The following is an 18775-nucleotide window of genomic DNA, read 5'->3' as shown; positions in this document are numbered from 1 at the left end:
TGACTTTTTGAATTTGAACGGCGCAACGTTTTAAGTGCCATTTTATTGTAATATTGCATATTCTGCATTATTTTGAGACATGCCCGTTTTTAGCGCACTTCGTAAGTGGTGCTGCTGTTTTGGAAATGACCGGTTGGTACTTGAAGAATCACAGCCGGCTCCCCCAGAGGGAACGCCGAATAGGGATATGTATGTGAAGTTTGGTCTTTCCCCCATAATGTACAGCACGTTGTGGAGGAAATACACCAAGAAGGATTCTGAGTTGAGATGGCCTATGTATGGATCGTTTGATTTGAGGAAGATTGAGTATGTGGAACAGTGTATGTGTAAGCGGAGAGTGCGACAAGATATGTTCGAATGCATACGTATGTGGGTGAAAGAAGTGCGAAAGCGTGAGAAGCGTGAGCAAGCACTGATTGAGAAAGAGCAGCGAAAGAGTGAGCGTGAGAAGGCGCGCGAGACGAAACAGCGTGAAGCTAAGGAGTTAGAGGAGAAACAGGAGAAGGAACGGCGATTGCAAATATCTGGCCAATACCCTGTTCGCCAGCCACTCTATCCTGTCCTTAATAAATCGGTTGATGATTTTTTGTTATTAGATCGTTCACCCCCGCCCTACGCTGGCCCGTCCGCACCGCACGGAGGAGATTCGGATTCCAGACCGCCCGATCAGAAGAGGGATACGCGGTCTATGTTATCGACCGATCGTATGACTGAACTTCGTAAGATTGCTTATCGGGTCATCAAGGATACTGCGTCTTTAACTGATGTGTTAACTGATCTTGAAAAATGGGAAGATAGAGAAAGATTGTATTTTGTTAGTTTTCTTTCCGATGAAGTGGTGTCCGCTTACCGGAAATGCACCGATGTTTTTGAACCAGAGGATGTGGTAGCTGATGCTAAAGAATTACGTAAAGGTCTTTTTCCTTCTTCCCAGGTGCCTGATGCTGTTCAGCGACTTTTTGCGTTACGGGATGAAACGTTACGACTCCGGGAAGAGGCACGGAAACGGAAGGCCGGCGACGAGTCTTCGGGCCTGTCTGGCGCCAGGAAGCAGTTACCCATCTTTTATTCAGATAAGATCGACACTGTGCATGCTAAGCCGATGCGGGAGGCAGCGCCGTTGTACGTTCCCCCTAAGGGAGCGGGAACTAGTTCAGATACGGGGTCGCCTGATGCGCAAGGGTATTTTATTTACAATTGGGTATATACTCCTTGGAATAGAGCAGATGTCATGGCATTAAAAGCAGCGTTACCCGATCCCCGAAAGAATCCTGCAGCGTTTTATGAGGAAGTTGAAGGGGCCCTGAATTCTTGTACTATGACTTTAGCTGATATTGATTTGTTCTTTGGGCTTATTTTGCCACCAGATATGTGGAGGTCGATTCGCAAAGTGGATGATCTTGCGATTTTTAAAGCTAGATGGGCGGATCTTGAGGATGAAGATAGGGAGAGAAAACCTGCGCAGAAACCGCCCCAAGCGATTTTAGATCTTCCCGCTGCTATAGTAACTAAATTGAAAACGCTTATTCCCCCTAAAAAGATTGATTGGACTATGTTAGCGTCCTGCAAACAGAAAACAGATGAGTCCGTGTCGGATTTCTTTACACGGTTCGAAGAAACGTTTCATGACTTTAGCGGTCAGTCTCTTACAGATGATACGGGCCGCCATCTCTTTGTCGATAAATATGTTTCAAACTTATTACCAAGTATTGCAGCTCGACTAAAAGCGAGTGAAAGTTCTTGGACCACCTCGACGCCAGCATCCCTCCTGACGATGGCTCAGTATTACGAGCGTCAGGAATTAGAAGCGAAAGGGAGTGAGGATAAGAAAACTAAAGATTTAAAAACGAAAGTTATGCTAGCGCAAGTTTATGGGCAGCAGCGTAGTGTGGTAAATTTTAATTACCTGTGCTTAATTTATGCGGTAAAGTTCAATAAGAATAACTCAGTCAAAATAAGAAGGCAGAGTCAGTGGTATCTGAGGTTTAAAAGTGGGGTTTATTCCTTAAAAAGGAATTGGTTCGAACCAATGGTAGCATGACCCATCGCCACGAGGGTTCAGGGTAGGAATTGCAATGGACATGTACAATGATTTATTAACAAGAAATCGTATATATAGTCATTACATACAGTACATTGAATGCAGAAGGCGTAACAGCTGAGAGAAAAGAGATAAGAACAGAAATACGTAACAGAAGGCGTGCACTAGGGCGTACACGGAGGTGTGTGCAAGAAACGTCACATAAAGGTGTCATAAGTGGGTGGATCCCTGGAAGGATCCTGCAGAGTCAGCAAAAACATGTGGCAGGGATGCGCGCGCAGCAGCATGACGTATGATTGACGTGGAACTGGAGGGTGAAGGGGACTTGACATTTAGCCCTACAGTGGAGACAGAAGTCTGGAGTGTCAGAACAACCTAATCCCAAATCATATCTAATATCTTGTGTTTGAGGAACTGTATTATCTAGAAGGAAAGGTCTCTTGGGCAGAGGCTATTCTATACTGACTGCTAATGCGTGCATATGCGACTACGTGTCTACAGGAGATGTGAGGGGCCATGGGCCTACCATGGTAACGGAAGCTATGAATTACTTGTATGGAGACAGAGAGGCCGGGCCCTTTGCTCTGCAGCTGGGAAGGATGTTTACCTAAACTGCTAGACAGGAATGTATTTTTCGAGGAGCGGAGCAGATAACTTGAAGGCTGAATACGGTCTTGGCAAGCAAGGCTGGCCGAGCCTGGCACAGCTCGCCGCGCAGGGAGTAGGTCAAGGGTCAGGAAGCAGCAGGCTGCGGCTTTCAGAGGCAGAAGACAGGAAGAGGCTCGATGGCAGAAATCAGGGCCTAACTCGTCAGAGCTAGAAATCATGAAAGTGCACCACATAAAGACGTTGGCAAGGCACACTTAGGAACGGAATATCTGACCCATTCATGGTGGATCTGAAAGAGGACATGTTAACGTTGGACGCAAATGTATTTGCGTCTTCATAGCTGGATGTGGAGGGAACTTACATGTACTAGAAGCATGTGCATGGAGCCGTTGGGGTCTACGATAGGGGACACAATTGATCATAAAAATTCATATTACCTCATTCCCTCCTTGTCCCCTACGGACCCTTCATGATATATCAATCCTCATTAATCTATCAATCTGTTCATGTAACATCATTTGCTCTTCTTTCTTCTTATGGCGTTTTGAATGAGGACTTGAATGGGGAATACATGATGTGGCGCACAAGCCGCAAATCGCTGGCCCACATTGCAGACATAGGCAACAACTGAATACTATGAGAAGGCCAATACCTAGGAAGGATAGGACCTTCCATCCCCAGGCTGACAACGTTGTCCAGAACCAACCGGACCAAGTCCAGGTGCCTGGATTCTGATGTATCAGACTTGCAATCTTATGAAGGCGTGTTATGGCTCTATATACTGTTGGCGCGTTTTCTGGAATGAAAACACAGCAGCTCGACCCGATGACCTTACAGGCTCCGCCCCTATCGGCCAGGATGACGTCAAGGACGAGACGATTTTGAAGAACAACAATCCGCATCGCAGACTGCTCCTCTGTTAAGTTGCCTAAAGCGGAAGTAGTTTCATTCACTACAGCTTCAAGGGTTCTAGTTAATTTTCGTATCAGTTTACTATTAAAGACAGCACCTAGATAGGGAAAGAAACCTTTATTGAAATCTGTATATTGTTCCCATGCCGTTTCAGTATAGTCGACAATCGGGAGATCTCTCTGTGGTCTATTGTGTACTAGATGGGTGTTTCTATGATAATCAGGAGGGGCTAGGAAAACAGGTGGTAAAAGAAATGCAATGTAACAGGTGCCATCCCAATCTAGAGGTAAGCGTATATAGGCAGTATGACCACAAATGAAGTAGGAATGACGTGAAGCTTTGAAGGTAGACTTGCCCTTATCACTGAATTCGATCACAGTAGTACATCTACTATGACCCAGGTGTACTGAACCATTCTTTCTGACACATAATTCACCCTTGACTGGAAGTACGGACATGACGGGCAAGACTGATTCTGTTTCGGATTCAACACTGAGAATCATGAGGTTAAGTGTAAAGTTACCTAATCCATATACTTCATTTTCTAGATCAGTTCCTGTCCTTTTGGGGAGACCCTCCTTGTCAGGGAAACAGACTTTATGCAGAACGATGTTCAGGTTTCCCCATACCCAGTTACCCTGATATACTACAGAATCTGAATCTAGAGAGTTTATTAAACTAAACCATGCGCCACAGGACCCATTATGTGTGAACGGGTACGGAAAAAGAGGCAGAACTCCTTTGTATTTCTGATAGGGAGGGAGTCGGCCACATATCCAACAATTAGTAGCATTGCTGGTTTGATGGGAATGATGTAACATACTAATGAATGTATTGTTGCGCAGCGCAAGTCTGTAAGAAAGTTCATGTGGGGGCAGTTCACTAAAGGAATGCTCAGCAGTGACGTTGAAGGTAGAATTTTCACGCTTGAATATAGGATAGTATATGTGGAGAAGCACACTTGCAGCAATAATCATAAGGCTCAGGAAAAACTTAATCAATAAAGTCACAATACAGTGGCTGCGAAGAGATTTGCAATATTCACGTTTCTTGAGCTGTTTCTGTCTATCTCTCTCTCTGTTGGGGTCTAGGGGATACATGTCAGAAAACACGTCTAACCGATTCACCTAGGGGAGGACTTAAACAATTAAACTGTCTGACTTGCTAGACCTCAATTTTTCTTTGTACTCTTGCTGTGGAGTTTTCTCTATCAGGGGAAGTTTAGAGTCACTAGAATCTGGACAGTCCTTAGAGGGGGAGGGTGAGTCAGTCTCTGGCAATGCACGAAATTTCTTCACGTGACTGGAGTGCAGCCACCCTTTGCGGCCCTCGATCTTGATTGCAGTCCTCGTCGTGAGAAGTACCAACTTCGGCGCCTGCCACCTGGGCTCCAGCGGACTTTTCCTGTCGAAGTTTCTTACAAGTACAATATCTCCGGGAACAACGTCATGCGGCTTCACCTCGGTGTTGTCGGGAAAGGCTGCAGCGACCTGTGAACGACATGATTGTAGTGCAGACATCAAGGAGGCAAGGTAATCTGTCAACATATTACAATCGACATCAGTAATCTTTCTGGGCAAAGGCGTCCCCCACATATTCGGTGGTCTACCAAAGACCACCTCATACGGGGATAGCCCTGTTCTGGAATGGGCGACCATCCTCATGTAAAAAAGGGCGACCGGCAAAGCTACGATCCAGTCGACACCTTTCTCCTTACAGATTTTTGCTAAACGAGTTTTCAGGGTCTGATTGTGTCTCTCTACAAGACCTGCTGCTTCAGGATGTCGGACACAGTGGAACTTCCACTGGTAGCCTAGCAGGAGTGATACCTGCTTCATAAGCTCGGACGAGAATGGCTGACCGTTATCTGAGTATACGACACGGGGCAAACCATATCGAGGGAAAAATTCACGAACCAGCTGCTTGGCAGTGGTCGGAGCAGTGTAATCTGGGACTGGATATGCTTCTGTCCAACGGGAAAGTGCACAAACAACTACGAGGACATATTTAAAACCTCGACAACGTTCCATCTGAATATAATCCATCTGGAGGACTTCAAAAGGGTGATCGGGAGGATGAAAACCACCTTGCTCTACGGGAACGCCTTTACCTGGGTTGGACTGACAACAAATCATGCAAGTACGCACTTTCTGTTTGGCTGCTGCTCGTAAGTGTTTATTGAACCAGAGATGTTGAATACTGTCTAACATGGCTTTTTCTCCTAAATGTGCTGGACTGTGTACGGTATTAATGATAACTTGAACCATAGAGTCGGGGAGAAACCATGTGGATTTTCCCTTCGTCATCCATCCTTGATCTGTCTGGGTCCCTCCTAGTTCAATCCATTTCTTAATTTTATCTGGTGTAGCATGTGTCTGTATGTCAATTACATCTAGGGCGGGATCCTTAACTGTCATGCAATATGTCGGTGTCGCGACTATTTTCTTTGTCGGGTCAATGACGTGAATCTGATTCTGAGCTGTATGTTTTGCGGTTCGATCTGCCAGGTCATTACCCTGGGAAATAGTATCTGTAACTTTTGTATGTGCCTTACATTTCATGATGGATATTGCTGTAGGCAGATGTATTGCATCTAATAGAGTTTGAATGAGGGGGCCGTGTTGAATTTTGGCACCGTGAGAAGTCAAAAACCCTCTCTCTCGCCAGAGGACACCGAAGTCGTGAACAACTCCGAATGCATAACGGGAATCTGTGTATATGTTAACTCTCTTGTTCTTGGCTTGAATACATGCTTGTGTCAGAGCGATGAGCTCTGCTGCTTGTGCTGACAGGATGTCAATACAATTTGTTTCTATGACTTCAGTTTCTGTTGTGACTGCGTAGGCGGCCACTAATTCTCCTGTACTTGTTCTCATGCATGAACCATCCACATAAAGTGTCAGGTCAGGATCTGATAATGGAGTGTCTGTCAAGTCTTGTCTGGGTTTCGTCGTAATAGTAATGACTTCAATGCAATCATGTGCCAATGGGTCTGTTTCAGTTAATGGCAAAAGTGTAGCAGGATTCAATGTATTACAACGTCTAATTTCTATGTGTGGCTGGAATAATGTCAATTCATAACCTGTCAATCTTGCTATAGTCAAGTGTTGAGTCTGTGTTTGATTTAAAAGAACTTCCACGGAGTGTGGAACTTGTACTGTCAATGGATGTCCTAACACTATTGAATCACTTTGTCTGATTGCTAGAGCTGTTGCTGCAACTGATTTCAAGCACGCAGGCAGAGCCTGGGCTACTGGGTCCAATGTGCTAGAGAAGTAAGCACACGGTTTGTGTGAACCTGCTTGATCCTGCGTGAGTACCGATAATGCAGTACCTTCACGTTCTGTGACGAAAAGTGTAAAGGGCTTACTGTAACATGGTGTCGCTAAAACTGGTGCTTGACATAAGGCTTTCTTTAAGTCGTCAAAAGCTTGTGTATGTTCCTGAGTCCAAGGGAGGACAGTTGAAGACGCTGCCTCCTGAGTTGTTAACTGAATGAGTGGCTTTGCTAGAAATGCATACTGAGGGATCCATTGTCTGCAGTAAGAAGTGAGTCCTATAAAAGCCCGCACCTCCTTTTGTGTCCTGGGTGGTAACATACTGGCAATTAACTGGATGCGATCGGGCGTTAGCTGTCTCCCCCATTTGGACAGCAAGTGACCTAAGTAAACAACTTGCTGAACACAGAATTGCAGCTTCGAAGGGGATACCTTGTGCCCCTTGTCAGCCAGGAAATGTAAAACCGTCAGTGACGCTAGTTCACATTCAGGTTCGCTTCGGGCGGTGATCAGCAGATCATCGACATACTGTAGTAGGGCAGTGTTATCAGGCATGTGTATACTGTCGAGTTGTCTTTTTAGTGCTTGACTATAGATGCTGGGGCTTTCTGTGAATCCTTGAGGTGCGCGTGCAAATTTGAAGCTTCGTCCATTTAAACAGAATCCGAAAAGGTATTGGCTTTCCGGATCAATAGGGACACTAAAGAAGGCGTTCTTAAGATCAATAACAGTAAAGAACGTAGCTTCGGAATCAATAGCTGTCAATAGAGATGAGATATCTGGGACCACAGGGTACTGTGGTACAATGCATTTATTCAATTCGCGCAAATCAATAACCAATCGGTAAACTGGTGGTGCATTGGGATCTATACGTTTAAGAATTGGAATGATAGGTGAATTACATAAATTCGAGTTGGTTTCTACAACCACTCCTTGTGCAATGAGCTCTTCAATGATTTTCAGTAAAGCCACTACAGCATCGGGGGGTAACTTGTATTGTCGAATTCGTGGTAAGACAACACCTGGCTTGAGTGTGACTCGATACGGTGTAATGCGCATACAACGTACATCAGTGGGGCCTTTGCCCCATAAATGTGCAGGTACATTCTGTAATCGAGGATCAATATCTCTCTGTACATAGTGACCTTTAAAGTCACGTAGGAACAACCGTACTCCTTCCGGAGAACAGCAAATAACAGCTCCTAGGGCTTTCAGAGTCTTGATACCTAACAAGTTTTCTGGACATGACTTCGTGAGCAGTAAATCTGTGGTACGTGTTAAGGGACCAACTGCAAGGGGAAGTGGTTGCGATACTTCATTAATAATAGGCTTGCCTGAAAAACCAAGGGAAACATTCTGTGAGCCTGAGAGGGGTGCCCCTGGGACTTTGTCATGACTTATCGTGGTACGGCTTGCCCCTGTGTCAATTAAAAACTTTCTGTCTTTCCCTAATACTTGACTGTGTACATAAGGACCCTCTTGATCTACAGGAACCTCAATAAGAGGCAAGCCAACTTCCCTCTCTAGGCTGTTTCATGTGTATCGCTGATAATCGGGATAATCAGTCTGGGCATACTGGTACATCTGCTGTGATGCATGTTGAGTTGCAGCAATCGGTTGTGGTTGTGGCACCGCTACTGTCTGTACTGTCTGTTGTGAGGCTTGCATAGGCTGGATATTCTGTGGTACTTGTTGTTGGACCTGATCCTGTCTAGGGGGACGCGGCCTCTCTTTAGTTTTTCCAGTAAGTATATTATGTTTCAAAACTGCACAATCGTTTATATAGTGACCTGGCTGTTTGCAATAGTTGCATGTCCCTTTAACAGGAGCTGTTGTATTATTAGACTGTGTCGTGCCCTTTTTCTGACCATCAGCTGGAACTGACTGAGCAACTAACATTTTCATTTTCGTGTCTTTCATGCGTCTCTGTTCGTGTTCGTGTTCCTCTCTAATTCTATTCTGGTGGTACTGTAACATTTGTAACATTTGTGAAGGTGTATTTGCTTGCCATGTGCTCTCGACTTTCTGTACACGATTCCTAACTTGGGGCAGGGAATTTTCGACTAACTTTGTTACGAAAAGATGTGGATATGACTCGCTACTTGCTTTCAGGCCACTATTAATACCAAAACATTTTTCAAATCGGGAATAAAAATCGCTAGTGTCTTCATCGGGTTTCTGTTTACAGGCTGAGATAGCATCCCAGTCCTCCTTTTTAGTTGCTAATAAACGTGGCAATACTTGCACTAACAACCCTGGTAATTTTTTAGATTTGTCCCCAAGCCCTGTTCCTGGGGTACGAGTCTTTTCTTCGTCTTCTAATGCAGCCCAATCTATCTTTTGGTCTCCCACCTCCCAATCCTTTTCTTTCAATTTCTCGTAAATACCGGAAGGCATTAACACTTTCAATATTTTCATAATGTCGGGGTAGGTGTAATCCCCCATGAGTAACATGTCTTTGATTTCGCGGTGGAAACCTGCTGGATCTTTATCGTGACAGGGCACTAATTTCTTCATTTCTAACAGTTCCATTTTCGTTATGGGCGTGTACACAAACACACGTCTAAAGGAATTATCAGCATTCTGGACTGGATGCACTTCTTGCAAGGTGTTCTGTCTGTCTATGTAATACGTTTTTCTGTCTACGGGTGGAGCTGGAACAAACCGTGTATTCAGAAAAGTATTATACCTGTGTCGATGTTCTAGAATTACTTTAATCAAGTCAGTACCTAGACCTCTCCATTGTGGCGAGAGTAGTTCTATTAAAATATCAGGTAAGGGACCTGGATCAGAATGATGGCCTTTGAATAATGTAATGAGATGCTGGACCATATATATACCAGCTAATTTCTGTTCATCAGGGGAAAGGTTTAAAAAGGTCTGCACTAAACCATCATCACTATATTTATCAGGATCGTCAGTCCATTGTACGGCTGAACTGGCCAGTTCTTGTTCATCCATGGAGTTGAGTACATGGTACCCCATGCGTTCTTGAAGTATTCTATCAGTAGCCTGGAATAGATGTTCGGGGGTCTTTGGATTTGACATGGCAGCTTGAAAGATTCTTTTACTTTCCGGACGTACCGGACGCATTGAATTATTATAGGGCCTTCCCTTACCTACATATGCTATCATTTCTCTAACTGGGAATTGTGCTTGTCCTGTTGCTGTTTCTGGTGTCTCCTCCTCCCCTGAGGATTCGACTTTGTCTGAATCTATCTCTGGTTCCTGCGATCTTCTTTCGTGTATTTTTATTACTGCATTTCTGATTCTTTGGTACATGTTCTTTATACAACTCTGTTTATCATGTTTCCCATCGGCTATATTCTGACCCCATTTATTGAGTGCTGTCATCTCTTCCTGGTCTACACCAGGCCTATCTTGTTCTCTTATTAGGCAGTTTATGAAAAACCGTAATATCTTGGCTTGAGTGTCAACTTTCTGGAACGCCATGGCCTCGCCAATACTTTCAGGGCCTTCCCCCGTTTGAACAAAATGATATATTCTGTCTAGATGATCAACCATTCCTGGTAGTAACAATAAAAAGTTGGTAACTCGTCGTAATCGTATTGATGCGAGCATCATTCTGTCATCATTTTTACCGGGTACTGGATCATATCTACAGTCTGAGAGACGTTCTTTAAATATGTCATAATCGACTGATTTAGGTGTACGTTGTTGCGCTAGATCCCTATAAGTCAATCGGAGTGCTGGTGGCGGTGTTTGAAAACCTGTCGCACCTCCCGAGGTGCCAGGACCAAAAGGATTTGACGGGTGTATGATCGGAAGAATAGGTGCAGGAAGGGTTGGGGGAACAGGTGCAGGGGGCGGAACGGGAGAAGGAGTTCGTTGCGGAGGTGGGAGTAGATGATTTCGGGGTGGAGTCCCATCAGCGGGTAGAGGTTGAGCATGTGCGTTTGTATATGCGGGAGCTACGTCGTCTAGATAGGAAGAAAGGAATATGTCCTTTGTGGTCTTGTGATGTACTTTAGTCGGGAGCAAGGGAGGGGGCAGATCCTTCGGCATTTCCGGGGTGGCCTTAGGTAAACCCTCGGCCAGCAAAGGGTACATACCATTCATAAGAGTGTTTCGTTGTCTGTCTACTTGTTCTGTTTTTACTCGTATCCCCTCCTCAACTAATACGTTTTCTTGGGCCTTATCTGAATCCTCTTTATGTTTCTCTGCTTTTCTGAGTGCCTTCTCTGTGCGCCTATGCGATTCTTTACGCCATAGTTCAATGGCATCTTTCTGTGACTGTCTGGCTTTCTTTTTCCATAACGCTTCCTCTACTCTCATGATGCACTCGGCATCCCATGTCCCTGCAGCGGGCCACCTTTGATTCTCTGCTAAATCTTTAGTATAGTCTACCCACAAATCGAGATATAATACAGCGTCTAGGCCGTGCTTGTGGTACATAAAGTGCCCTGGAGTGTCCCTAGGTGGAACAGGCACTGCTTCTTCTAGAATCCCTTTCCTAGTTCCTATCTGTCTTAGTTTGGAAAACAGCGGCATGTTTCAGTTCTGCTACTCTGGACTTGATACTTGATACTTACTCGAACTTGAACACAACTAATACAGAAAACACAATAATGCAAATCAAACAATCACTCATACCACGACATTAAAACATACTAAAACATTTCGGAGCGAACAATAATGATTAGAATAAAACTAACTAATTCCATACTGGATATACTGCTAAACAGTACAGATACACCGCTAAAACAGTGCAGACCGGGTCTGCGTACCCAAACCCGTCTTGACCGGCACAAGTTAATGCGCTCATCTAGATGCGTCCCCAGCAACAGTACTCACCGGGAAGCACGGAACAGAAGGCCTCGGAAACTCGACACTGGACTGGACTCGACTGGACTTGACTCGAAACGTAAGTACTTCGGAACTGGTGGGCCTCCGGATACCTCGGACTTTGCTCTCTCAGCTAGGCTCTGGTCGGGATCCTCCGCACTCCTCACCGCCTCGTCTGGGTGTCGATCGCAACCTCAGTCACCTCCGTTGGCCTGAGGGAGATACAGGAAATCCTGCGGGTACGCGTAGTTGTCCGTCAGCGCTGTGGCAGGGGACCGGGCCTGCAACGCACCGCCGGCACGTGGGGTGGGGGAGGGGTCCCTATTCGGGCGCCAATTTTGTGGTAAATTTTAATTACCTGTGCTTAATTTATGCGGTAAAGTTCAATAAGAATAACTCAGTCAAAATAAGAAGGCAGAGTCCGTGGTATCTGAGGTTTAAAAGTGGGGTTTATTCCTTAAAAAGGAATTGGTTCGAACCAATGGTAGCATGACCCATCGCCACGAGGGTTCAGGGTAGGAATTGCAATGGACATGTACAATGATTTATTAACAAGAAATCGTATATATAGTCATTACATACAGTACATTGAATGCAGAAGGCGTAACAGCTGAGAGAAACGAGATAAGAACAGAAATACGTAACAGAAGGCGTGCACTAGGGCGTACACGGAGGTGTGTGCAAGAAACGTCACATAAAGGTGTCATAAGTGGGTGGATCCCTGGAAGGATCCTGCAGAGTCAGCAAAAACATGTGGCAGGGATGCGCGCGCAGCAGCATGACGTATGATTGACGTGGAACTGGAGGGTGAAGGGGACTTGACATTTAGCCCTACAGTGGAGACAGAAGTCTGGAGTGTCAGAACAACCTAATCCCAAATCATATCTAATATCTTGTGTTTGAGGAACTGTATTATCTAGAAGGAAAGGTCTCTTGGGCAGAGGCTATTCTATACTGACTGCTAATGCGTGCATATGCGACTACGTGTCTACAGGAGATGTGAGGGGCCATGGGCCTACCATGGTAACGGAAGCTATGAATTACTTGTATGGAGACAGAGAGGCCGGGCCCTTTGCTCTGCAGCTGGGAAGGATGTTTACCTAAACTGCTAGACAGGAATGTATTTTTCGAGGAGCGGAGCAGATAACTTGAAGGCTGAATACGGTCTTGGCAAGCAAGGCTGGCCGAGCCTGGCACAGCTCGCCGCGCAGGGAGTAGGTCAAGGGTCAGGAAGCAGCAGGCTGCGGCTTTCAGAGGCAGAAGACAGGAAGAGGCTCGATGGCAGAAATCAGGGCCTAACTCGTCAGAGCTAGAAATCATGAAAGTGCACCACATAAAGACGTTGGCAAGGCACACTTAGGAACGGAATATCTGACCCATTCATGGTGGATCTGAAAGAGGACATGTTAACGTTGGACGCAAATGTATTTGCGTCTTCATAGCTGGATGTGGAGGGAACTTACATGTACTAGAAGCATGTGCATGGAGCCGTTGGGGTCTACGATAGGGGACACAATTGATCATAAAAATTCATATTACCTCAGTAGAGGAAGTGATCGGGGTGGTAGGAATTTTTCTACTCCTTCACAGGGTCGTACTGATGTAGCCCGGGATCAATGTGCGTATTGTAAAATTAAGGGACATTGGGCATGTGATTGCCCGGTGTTACGCACTCATCGGGGGCAAGGGTTTGCAAGGGGTAGAGGAAACTTTCCAGGTCCCCGATCCAATACGAATGACAGGGCTAGATTTGATTTGAATGTGCGATCCCGTGAGGGATCCAATGTTTTTGATCGACGAAATCAGTATCAAATGTCTGACTACACACCTCCTGAACAACATGATTCCCGGTTTGCATAGGATTGCGTAGGATGGGGTAAGGAACCAGTTGAAGTGCCAGTAGATCAGAGGGGTCCTTATGTTACAGCACACGTTTTGGGCTCTACTGATAAGTTCCTGGTTGATACCGGGGCTACTCGTAGCACTTTGTCTAGAAAATTGGTTCCGAGGGCTCCCCTGTCTGGCTCATCGATTACGTCAATAGGGTTCGATGGAACTCCTTCTGTTAGCCCACTATCACAACCTCTTGCGCTTTATGTTGACCAGTTTGCAGCACCATGTCCATTTCTGCTTTCTCCAAATACCCCTGACAATATCGTTGGCTTGGATATGCTCAAATATTTTTGAGCCACGATACGGTGCTCCCCTGAAGGAGTGCGTGTTATTTTGAATGACAATTATCCATCCACGGAGAGGGTGTATTTGATTTCTGTAGAAGCTGCACTGGCCTCTCTGCCTGAATCCTTGTGGAATACGTCTGATACTGATGTAGGACAAATGATCATCCCTCCGGTACACATCAGTGTGAAGGAGGGAGCTGTATTGCCGCGCCTGCCTCAGTATCGGATTTCGCAGGAGGGGGAGGAGGCGCTCATTCAAATAGTTCAGGATTTGATTAAAGTTGGAGTGGTTGAAGAAGTCCCTTACAATGTGTGTAATAGCCCTATCCTACCGATTTTGAAAAAAGACACTCATACCAGAGTTTATCGATTTATTATCGACTTAAGGGAGGTTAATAAAATTGTGATACCTCAATACCCTGTGGTCTCAGATATTACGACACTTCTCACTTTGGTTCCACCAACTGCTACGACGTTCTCTGTTATAGACTTGAAGAACGCTTTCTTTTTGATCCCTATTCATCCTGACAGCTGATATCTTTTCGGCTTCACTTTGAATAATAGATCGTATAGATTTTGTAGAGTTCCCCAAGGTTATACTGAGAGTCCGAGTATCTATAGTCAGGCATTGAAACGACAACTAGATTCCTTTGTTTTATCTGATGGCGTGGCACTCATACAATATGTCGATGGCATTTTGCTGGTCGCCGACACCCCATAGCAATGTGAAACATGCACTTTGTCCTTACTTACATTTTTGGCATCTCACAATCACAAAGTATCGAGAAAAAAGTTGCAATTCTGTAGACCAAAGGTAACCTATTTAGGTCACCTTTTGTCTAAGGAGGGGCGTGCGCTCACACCAGATCGCATTCAAGCCATTTTAGATACACCAGTCCTCTCCACGCAGAAAGAAGTTCGAGCCTTTTTGGGTCTTACCTCCTTTTGTAGGCAATGGATATTAGGATTTTCACATATAGTCAAACCACTGTTAGCCCTCTTGACAAAAGATACCCCTGTTCCCCTTCCATGGACAGATGAATGTGAGAATGCTTTTCACCAATTACGTCAAGCCCTTTGTTCGGCACCAGTGTTAGGCACCCCTGATTACACGAAGCCCTTTACATTGTATGTGCATGAGAGAGATGGATGCGCGTTGTCAGTGTTAGTGCAGATGCACAGCGATAAGCAGCGCCCCTCTGCATACTTCTCGGCAGTACTTGATCCTGTTGCCCGAGCATTACCTGGAATTTTTCGTTCAGTTGCGGCGACAGCTGTGTCAATACGGCAGAGTGAAGGGATTGTCTTATCACACAAGCTGTTAGTACTGGTTCCCCATGCTGTGGATGCCCTTTTGAATCAGACAAAGACGCAGCATCTGACTAGTGCTCGTCTCACAGGATATGAGCTGACATTATTGGCCCCTCACATAACTTTGAAACGATGTGCAACATTAAACCCAGCCACATTGTTGCCTTTTCCAATGACCCGGCCTGAAGCACAAGAGACACATGACTGTGTCTTTGTGACTGAGGAACAGACAAAGGGTCGCATTGATTTACAAGACACACCCTTCGCAGATGTGGATGGAGAACTGTGGGTGGATGGGTCTTGTTTAAAGTTACCAGATGGAACTACTTCTGCGGCCTATGCAATTACCACATTACACACGATAGTGGAGACAGCCCGCATACCACAGAAATCAGCACAGGCAGCTGAACTAATAGCACTGATACATGCTTGTGAGCTTAGCACAGGATTATGTGTGAATGTTTACACTGATAGCCGCTATGCTTTCGGAGTGGCGCACGATTTCGGCCTGCTCTGGAAGGAAAGGGGCTTTTTGACATCACACGGAACACAGATTATGTATGGAGAGCTAGTACACCAGCTTCTAACTGCACTGACACTCCCTAGAAGAATAGCCATAGTAAAATGCAGTGCACACAAGAAAGTGACAGACCAGGTGGGACAAGGAAATGCCTTCGTAGATCGAGTGGCACGAGAAACTGCGATGCAGCCTGGTTCCACTTCTATGTATGTCGTTAAGTCACAAGCTGAACGGTGGCATGATGCAAGGGAGAAGGTGTTAGAGATGCAAAAGACTGCTACTGATAAAGAACGAGAGCAATGGTCTAAAGATGGAGCCTTGGACGATGAAGGCTGCTGAAGAAATAAGCAGATGGATAGGTGGAAGTTGCCTACAGCCTTCGTGCAACCCATGGTTCAGATGGCACATGGCCTAGCACATGTTGGAGCTGCAGCGATTGTGAAATTGCTTGCACAGGTCTGGGAGCACCCAGAGATTGCTAATACGGCTAGGAGAGTAGGACAGACTTGCATGATTTGCCTAAAGTACAATCCTGGAAAAGGGACGCAAACTCCAGCAGGAGGATTTGCAACACCCACTGCACCTTTTGAAGTATTGCAAATGGATTACATTCAGCTGGAACGCTGCAATAATCTGAAGTACGTCCTGGTTGTGGTTTGTGCATTCAGTAAATGGATCGAAGCATACCCTACTAAGGATAATACTGCAATGACTACTGCTAAGGTGCTTTTGAAGGAATTCTTTCCTCGATTTGGTGTTTGCAGATTATTGTGGAGTGATAACGGGCCCCATTTTGTGGCGGACGTTATTAAGTATGTCCTGAAAGGATTAGGTATTGTGCAAAAGTTCCATGCAGTATTCCACCCGCAATCAGCAGGATTGGTGGAGAAGTACAATGGAACTTTGAAATTAAAAATTGCAAAAATACAGGCATCTACTTCTCTGACTTGGCCAGATGCTCTGCCTTTGGCGTTGTTGTCTATCAGATCGGTACCACACTCTCGGACAGGCTTGACACCTTATGAAATTGTTTTTGGGCGCCCCATGAATATATGGGGGGTGCCCAGACCGAGTTCAGTGTATGATGTACCTTGTGTTTTAATGAATGACTATTTGGCACAATTAACTGATAGTTTGGTTTCTATTCACCAACAGGTTCGAGAAGCACTCCCTGATCGGTCCACAGGAGAAGGTCACAACCTCCGGCCTGGCGACTTCGTTCTTGAAAAATCCTTTGAGAGGTCGAATAGTCTGGAGCCAAGATGGTGTGGTCCTGAACAAGTTCTTCTGGCCACAAGAACAGCAGTGCGAGTGACGAATCGGAAAAATTGGATTCATTCAGTTCATTGTCGGAAGGTACAACCTGACCTGGTGGAGCCTGCTGTGCTGACAGACCATCGAGACATCCTGACTATGGACAAAGGCCGTGCTGTGGGACCTGACGATTCTGAGGAGTTCTTCCCGGACCAAACAACGCCTGCATCGAGGAGATACGACCTGCGACCAAGAAAAGAATCTGCGATTGTGTGAAGTTGTCGGAACGGTCCCTGGGTTTGTGAAACGGAGAGCCGATGAGGCAAGGGGGGGGGGGATCAGCCATGCATTAGAGTAGTGACACCCGTCTTGGCCCGATGGTGAAGAAAACAACGGCTACCTAGGGGTAAGAGTTCCGACAATACTTCAGAAACAGGAAGATACTGTGACTTTTGGTTGAAATGGATAAAAGGAAAGTTTTTGGTTCTGTAGGGTTTATTCTTGTCATAGCAGTTATTGCTACAGTCATGTGGTTTGTTGAGGAGAAAGCTCCTGCCCGTGAACTGTATGTTGTTTCTACTCCAGTCCCTGATGAGCATTTCTTTTATACACTCCCTTATCAAGAATTGAAGCATCGACAGTCTTATCTGAATAACACTTTTATACAGATGTTGCATCATACCCACGTTGCTACAAATGCCACAGACTGCTGGATATGTGGGATGATGCCAGCGCACCAAAAGAAGGGGGGAACACCGTTCATACCACTTCCCTTTTCACACAATGGCTCTTGTAGAGCATGGTACACTTTGCTTTTTGCTACGAGAAAACCTACTGTGGGACGATTGATCTTTAAACTGAACAAAGAATGCCACCAAGATAAAGATGGCTATCCCCAAGCCAATGGAACTATATGGGAATGGGAAGAGTACAAGCCGGACAATGCATCAACTCCATATATCTTCACGAACACCAGAGACACTGCTGGACAAGAGAAATTTGTAATTTCTGTGGCCCAAGCACAGGCTGATTTGTGTGTACAAAGTGTAGGCCATATTCCTGTGGGCGTTAGTGATTGTATTGTCGTGTTAAACATCGATGGTTTGAACAACAGTACTTTTCTTGCTTCACATAACACTTATTTTGTGTGTGGAAATAAGGGTTACTATCGATTACCGCCTGGATGGTCTGGAGTATGTTATGTATCATTCCTATTGCCACCTGTATTCTTAGCACCAGCATCTTATCACAAGGATTTGAAATTGTTGAACAATATAACTGTAAATAGGTTCAAACGGACTCTATCTGTGGATGAAGTACACCAGACAGACACTAGTCTACAACAGTATATAGATTTTAACTTAGGATTGTTCTTCTTTGTGGGTCCAGCCTTGAATAGCAGAAAGATACGACGATTAACGCGAGTAGTGGAGGCTGTTACAAATCTGACTGCGGCAGCTCTAGGGAACCTTACTGAAGAGTTACAGATTACTAGGGTTGTTGCGTTACAGAACAGGATGGTCCTTGATGTTATGTTAGCGGACCGAGGTGGAGCTTGTAGAATTATCGGAAGTAGTTGTTGTGTTTTTATACCTGATCACACTCCTTCTGTATACAAAGCTATCAATAAGTTGCACAAAATTGCAGCAGATATACATCAAGAAAATGGGTCTTGGACATTCTCTGGGTGGTTTTGGACCCTGATCTCCACATGGGGTTGGAAGGTCCTCACTGGACTGTGCATAATTGCTGGCATATTGTTCACCTGTTGTGTATGCATCCAATGTAGTCCCATGATATGTTCGTAATGCATTTCGTTTTGTGTGCCTAATAAACAGACTGTTGCGGATGCTACCCATAAGAA

This window comes from Lissotriton vulgaris, chromosome 5, assembly GCF_964263255.1.
Source record: "Lissotriton vulgaris chromosome 5, aLisVul1.2, whole genome shotgun sequence".
In the NCBI taxonomy this organism is placed as follows: Eukaryota; Metazoa; Chordata; class Amphibia; order Caudata; family Salamandridae; genus Lissotriton; species Lissotriton vulgaris.
This window is presented reverse-complemented; position numbering follows the sequence as displayed.